Source organism: Trichechus manatus, unplaced genomic scaffold (genome assembly GCF_000243295.1).
Source record: "Trichechus manatus latirostris isolate Lorelei unplaced genomic scaffold, TriManLat1.0 scaffold00154, whole genome shotgun sequence".
Taxonomy (NCBI): Eukaryota; Metazoa; Chordata; class Mammalia; order Sirenia; family Trichechidae; genus Trichechus; species Trichechus manatus.
Genome location: NW_004444090.1, coordinates 3,371,552 through 3,379,121, shown reverse-complemented (window position 1 = coordinate 3,379,121; position 7,570 = coordinate 3,371,552). Strand labels below are relative to the sequence as shown.

Genomic DNA, 7,570 nt, shown 5'->3' with positions numbered 1-7,570 from the left:
CGTGTGACCAATCACTTCTTAGTCACTATTCCTCCAAGAATAAACACCACCCCTGACTTCTAATATCATAGATTAGTTTACATGGCTTTTGAAATTTTATCTAAATGGACTCATAAATTATGCACCCTAATGTGCCTGGTTTCTTTGACTCAATATTGTGCTTCTGAGATGCATCCAGGTCATTGTATATTTTGTAGTTCATTCATTCCCACCACTGTATAATATTTCACTGTATGAATAGACTAAAGTGTATCCATTGTATTCTTAATGAACACTTGGATTGTCTCCAGTTACGCTGTTGAGACTAGTGGTGTTATGAGCATTTTTGTGCACGCCTTTTGGTGAACATTTGTACATATTTCTGTTGGGTATGTACCCAGGAGTAGAAGTGCTGGATGATAGTATATGCATGTGCTTGGTTTAGTGACAAATGGTTTCCCAAGGGAATTGATCAAATTTATACCCCAACCAATAGGGAATGAGTGTTGATGTTTTCAGTATTTTTCATCAATGCTATTTTGATGGATGTGTAGTGAAATCATGATAATTTTAATTTGCATTTTCCTGATGACTAAGAAATCAGAGCAACTATAATTATAAATAATTTGGTCATCTTCTTTTTGAAATTCATATTTAAGATTTTTGTCCATTTTGCTATTGAGTTTTCTAGCTTTTTCTCATTGATTTGTTGGAACTATATATTCTGGATACAAATCCTTTGTCAATTGTATATATTACACATATCTTCTCCCATTCTCTGTGTGTGTGTGTTTTTTTAATTGAAATGTTTAAAAATATACAACGCTTCACAAACTTCTGTGTCATCCTTGTGCAGGGGCCATGCTAATCTTCTCTGTATAGTTCCAGTTTTAGTGTATGTGCCGCCGAGTGAGCGCTCATTCTGTGGTTTGCCTTCTCAATATCTTAATGGTGTCTTGACAACAGAAGTCCTTAATATTAACTCAATTTATCAATTTTTTTTCCTTTACACTTAGAAATATTTGCCTACCAAAGGGTCATAAAGATATCCTATTTTTTTCCAAAAAAAAACAAACACAAAAAGTCTTTATCTTTCATATTTACGTTGATTTTTATGGGGTGTGAGGTAATATAGTCAAGATACATTAGGACCTATGTTTCTTTTTACTTTCTTTTTTTATAATTTCCATGTTCCTTACTTGGGGAAACTAAAACTGGAAGACCTTTTATTATATTTTTATTTATATACTGTTAGTAAACTGTTTTAAAGTAACTATATAACATCAGAAAGTTGGAATAGGAGGAGACTTTCATTTAGAGATGAGGAAATTAATGTACAGTGATATTACCATGACTTGTATAAGGTAAAACTTACATTTAATATAAAGTGTTTTAACTATGTAAGTTAACAATATATTAGTATGTTATTTATTATTTTTCTTATTTTATAATGTAAAACCTTCATTTTAGGGACAAGGCTGCTTTTTTTTGTTTTTTTATTTCTGCCTCTAAAATGTGATGACCTATTATTCTTAACTGAATTAAAGGCTGATATTCTTTTCTTTTTACTGTATACCCCCAATTTTATAAAGAATAATCTAGATAAAGTCTCTAGGAAAATATGTCTGTAGTATACATAGAAACGATGATCTAACATTAATGTACTATCCTAAAAACTGGTTAAAGAAAAGCAAAATATTATCATTATTCAAGTAAAGCACTAGATTTTACTTTCTAGTTCTGCAATATATTGAAGAAATGAAGCAGAAAAAACACTGCAATTTTAAGATGCCAGATTTACTGGGCAAATAATTTGGAGGTCATCTTGAAATCATGCTGTTCCTATGAGCCATGTGCTATTAGCCAGACCTACAAAAATGTTGCCTCCAGATCCATCTTGTGAGCATCATCAAGTTTTATTTTAAGAGTGCTTTACCAGTTTGTATAAAAATTGCCTTCATCTTAATACAAACCAAAACATGTAACACTAAACAAATGTAATTTCATGGTTTTAAGTTGCTCACTCATTTTTATTTACTACTTTATTTATTATATTATTTACAAATCAAGAAAGGTGTAGGATTCTAATTAAAGAGACAATCTTTCATAAGTTACTTAGTCTAGCCTGTGCTGTCCATAGGGCTCTCCATGGTGACAGAAATGTTCTAAAGCTCTAGACCTGCATTGCCCAATACAGTAGCCACTAGCCACTTATTGAGCACTTGAAATGGGCCTAGTGTGACTGGGCAACTAAATTTTCAATTTGATTTAATTTTAGTTATTTTAGACTTAAATATCAATAGCCACACACGACTAGTGGTTACTATATTGGACAGCACAGGTATAACTAATCTCAGCATGTAGATTTTTTAAGGTAATAACCCCATGGTGAGAAAGAAAATAAGTACTGATAGAAAAGCAGCACCGATCTGCCAAAAAGGTCTTTGTAACTGACTATCTCCAACCTAAAAATGAAATGAATATGGATCACTTTTGCACACGCACACACACACACACACACACATACACACACAAAAAAATACATACACACATACATACCTGAAAATTCTTGTCCTGGATGTAAAAAATCAGAGGCAGATTGGAAAGCACCATTGCTTCCTTCCACCAATTACTGTTCCCTCTGTTTATAGCCTATAGCTGAGTTTGTAATGTGCTTGGCTGGGTTCCTACCATACATTCCACAGTCTACGAATCAAACACCACATTTATCCAAGTTCCATGAGTGACACCTCCCTTATTTTTTTAAGAGCATTAGTCAAAAATCACTTGAGGAAATAGTTATCTGAAATTCCAAAGTACAGTAAAATCTTTGAGGTATCACAATTTGATAAACATTGAAGTATCTGATTCAAGTTTTGTAAATATACTTAATACACGATGAGATATCGATTTTGATATGTATCATCGATATCCTTTTATTATTTTTATTAAATATTGTCTTAAAATTTACTCTTGAAATTAAAACCTATTTTCATTAATGTGCTCTGGATGTGACCAAATTTCAAAAAATTCAAGCGTTAACATACATTCAGCTTCAAAATTACTTTTCTGATTATAAAACATATAACAATTAGTCCAAATTTGCAACATGGATCTTTCTTGCTACAAAGGAAATAGTTTTTATATACATGTGTGCATTCTGTTTAGGGACAGTATGCAGGGATTTTTTGTGTGTTTCATTTTGTATTGCATTGTTTGGCAAAATAAGGTGATATTTCTTTTCCAAAAAGGAGCCTACATACAGTAGAAATTTTAAAACTCTCAAAATCCTTTCAATATTGTGACTCCTCTTCTTGTACAGTTAAAAATATCATGTTTATTTAGCAGATAAAATAAAAAAATGACAAGAATAATGATTGAACTTTTCTGATTGGTTCCTTTAAGGGCATACTTTCCTATGAGATGCAACTTTCAGTCACCTAAGGTAAGTCCTCACTGTGTCAGTCCTGCTTGCCTCTTTTTGGCATCACGAAACTTCATTCCTTTAGTCTGACACTTTGCTCTCAGGAAGATTTACTGGGGTTAGGGACACAGCTCCAATTGACAACTGGCAAAGTCAGTTTTGTAATTCCTTTTTTTTTCTCTCTCCCATAGAGAACAGAAAAATAATTTATTCCAAAGGATGGCAGAAAGAAATTCATTCTGAAAATATAGTTTAGTGTAATTCTGCCACGTTAGGACAGATCTTCCCTGTGAACATGCTCTCCTACTGACTGCCCCCACTAGAGTCATTTTAGCCTGTTTCTGGGCAGGTCTTAAACACTTCACTGATTCTCATGCCACGAACAGGCAGGGGCCATCTTCAAATCCACGGGTCCAATGAGAAGGTAACGTATTTTACAGGAGAATAGCACCTTCTATCTCAGAGCAGGACATAACATTTTGAGTAGTTGGCACGGTTTTAGGTTAAGTAGGCACATAATTAATCAAAGTGCAGAAAAGGTGACAAGAAAAAATACTGCATTTTAGAATAAGACATTCAAATATGGTGTGAATGTTTAAGGCAGGTGATTCACAAATAGATGAGTCAAGGAAGGTAGTCTGGGTTTGGAGGTGATTTTGCATCTAGAAGAACTCTCTTCATGACCTCAATGACTGCGCAATTTAGAGCATGTCTTGTTCAAGGCCAGTGATACTTGAGGTGCATGTTAGGGTTGTAGTCTTTCACCATATTATTCAACCTGTATGCCGAGCAAATAATCCAAGAAGCCAGACTATATGAAGAAGAACTTGGCATCAGGATTGAAGGAAGACTCATTAACAACCTGAGATATGCAGATGACAAAACTTTGTTTGCTGAAAGCTAAGAGGACTAGAAGCACTTACTGATGAAGATCAAAGACTACAGCCTTCAGTATGGATTACACCTCAACATAAAGAAAACAAAAGTCCTCACAACTGGACCAATAAACAATATCATGATATAGGGAGAAAATATTGAAGTTGTCAAGGATTTCATTTTACTTGGATCCATAATCAACATCCATGGAAGCAGCAGTCAGGAAATCAAATGACATATTGCACTGGGCAAATCTGCAGTAAAAGACCTCTTTAAAGTGTTAAAAAGCAAAGATATCACTTTGAGGACTAAGGTGTGCCTGACACAAGCCATGGTATTTTCAATCGCCTCATATGCATGCGAAAGCTGGACGATGAATAAGGTAGACCGAAGTAGAATTGATGCATTTGAATTATGGTATTGGCAAAGAATATTGAATATACCATGGACTGCCAGAAGAATGAAAAAATATGTCTTGGAAGAAGAAGAGCCAGAATGCTCATTGAAACAAGGAAGGCGAGACTTCATCTCACATACTTCGGAGATGAATGACACAGTGGCTGCAACGATGAGTTCAAGCATAGCAACGATTGTGAGGATGGCAAAAGACCAGAAAGTGTTTCTTTCTGTTGTACATAGAGTTACTATGAGTCAGAACCAACTCGACGGCACCTAACAACAACAACAGATGGATACAGAGGTATATGCAAATATAGATAATGCAAGCATTTCTCGAGGAAAGTGAAAAAGGAAGACACTATTGTTTCTATTGTATAGTTATAATTCATCATGAGCACAGTTAAGTGTTCTGGAATTCCTGTTCTTCACAATGTTATCCATAATTTGTTATGATCCACACAACCGAATGCCTTTGCATAGTCAATAAGACACAGATAAACGTCATTCTGTTATTCTCTGCTTTCAGCCAGGATACATCTGACATCAGCAATGATATCCCTTGTTCTATGTCCTCTTCTGAATCCTGCTTGAATTTCTGGCAGTTCCCTGTTGATATACTGTTGCAACCGCTTTTCAATGACCTTCAGCAAAATTTTACTTGCATGTGATATTAAAGAATGAACAAAACTGTCTTGGAAGAAGTACAGCCAGAATGTTCCTTAGAAATGAGGATGGCAAGACTTTATCTCACATACTTTGGACATGTTATCAGGAGGGACCAGTCCCTGGAGAAGGACACCATGCTTGGTAAAGTAGAGGGTCAGTGAAAAAGAGGAAGACCCTGAACGAGATGGATTGACACAGTGGCTGCTATAATGGGCTCAAACGTAGCAACGATCATGAGGATGGGGCAGGACCAGGCAGTGTTTCTTTTTTTTGTACACAGGGTCACTATGAGTCAGAACCGACTTGATAGCACCTAACAACAACAACATAGTTATAATTGTGCAAGATGCAAACATATAAGATGTTGGAGGAATTATACCAAAAATAGCAATGGTTATGATAGGTCACAAGGATTGTTTTTCCACCATAAGAGTATTTTTTTACAAAAGGGAAAAAAATCCATCCTTCCATTTACTTCCTCTAATTCAAGCCTCTTAAATGCAGCATTGTTTTGTTCACCTTCTCCCCTCATTGGCTGTGCATCCTCATGGAATTATTCCAAGGATTGATACACTCTTTTGGAGAGAGGTTAAGAGGAAAGATATCTCTGCTGGAAAATTAGAATCATGACATCTTGATTTTACAAATGAGAAGATGGGCCCAGACAAATTAAGAGCTTGTCACCATCCCCCAAAATTTGCTCCCAAATAATCCATTTGCACTAAAAATATTAGTGACCAATCCAATGAAAAATTTACTGAAGATTTTATAGGGAAGATTTAACAAACTCTTCAAAACTCACTCTCTGTTATCCTTATTTGCCCCAGTTTTGTTCTTCCCTTGGCAGCAATCTTGGGTGTCCTCATTCCCTCTCTATGGCACCCAACCCACCCTCTAATTTGCAGAGCAATTCCTGTCTGACCCCAAACTTGCACACACAATTCACTTAGTGAACAGCAGTCCACACACTTTAAAAGCAGCTTAGTGACCAGGGGTTGTACACAGGCATGCTCCTCTCAGCCAAGTAGCTTCATCAAAGTACCTTTTCGATATACAACTCTTCCTGAGCAGAATGGTGATGCAGCTCATCTGATTTAAATAAGGCTTTAATGATAGCCACTCCCTCCTGCTTCCATAAACCAGGACATATCTAAAGTACCACGAAGCTTTCCCAACATTATGATTCACCCCAAGCTTTCTTCTGCTTCCCTGCCCTGTCCAGAGTCACCGCCATGGTGAACCCTTTCACTATTAAGAATGTACTGCAAGTGAATTGAGGCAGAGAAAAAAGAGTTGAAGACAACTGACTTCATTCTAGTCACTCTGCAGTCAACTAGAGGTTTATCATTCTGACTCCTCTCTAGACACGCTTGCTGGCTTCTTCTGGAGCACCCTAAATGTGAATTTAGCAAAAGGAAGAAATGATGAAGTAAAAGAGCTGAACAGAAGATTTCAAAGAGCAGCTCAAGAAGACAAAGTAAAGTATTATAATGACATGTGCAAAGACCTTAAGATAGAAAACCAAAAGGGAAAAATACACTCAGCATTTCTCAAGCCAAAGGAACTGAAGAGAAAATTCAAGCCTCAAGGTGCAATATTGAAGGATTCTACCAGGAAAATATAAAAATGACACAGGAAACATCAAAAGAAGATGGAAGGAATACACAGAGTCACTACACTAAAAAGAATTGGTCAACGTTCAATTGGTAGCATATGATCCGGAACCGATGGCAGTGAAGGAAGAAGTCCAAGCTGCACTGAAGGCATTGGTGAAAAAACCAGGCTCCAGGAATTGACAGAATACCAACTGAGATGTTTCAACAAACAGATGCAGTGCTGGAAGTGCTCACCTGGCTATGCCAAGAAATTTGGAAGACAGCTACCTGGCCAACTGACTGGAAGAGATCCATATTTATGCCTATTCCCAAGAAAGGTGATCCAACCAAATGCAGAAATTATCGAACAGTATCATTAATATCACATGCAAGTAAAATTTTGCTGAAGATCATTCAAAATTGGCTGCATAGCATCAGATGAATAATTTAAATAATTATAAACTCAAGCACTGGGAATTGCCTCCTCAGGCTCACTTTGGAGGTAGAGAAACTTCCCAGAATGTTGTTATTTCTTCTTTATACTAAATAATTTAGATGTAACGTATAAGCTCATGGAGATGAAACCTAACATTAAATTTTGCACTCTATTCGTATACTGAGTCTTTGCTAA

The 7,570-nt window shown here is 36.0% G+C and overlaps 1 non-coding gene across 1 annotated transcript; it reads right to left on the bottom strand.

Moving 5' to 3' along the window:
- Positions 1 to 790: 790 nt before the first annotated feature.
- Positions 791 to 896, bottom strand: LOC111822298 (U6 spliceosomal RNA). Its single transcript, XR_002825587.1, has one exon. It is a non-coding gene; the product is annotated as a U6 spliceosomal RNA (small nuclear RNA).
- Positions 897 to 7,570: the final 6,674 nt, after the last annotated feature.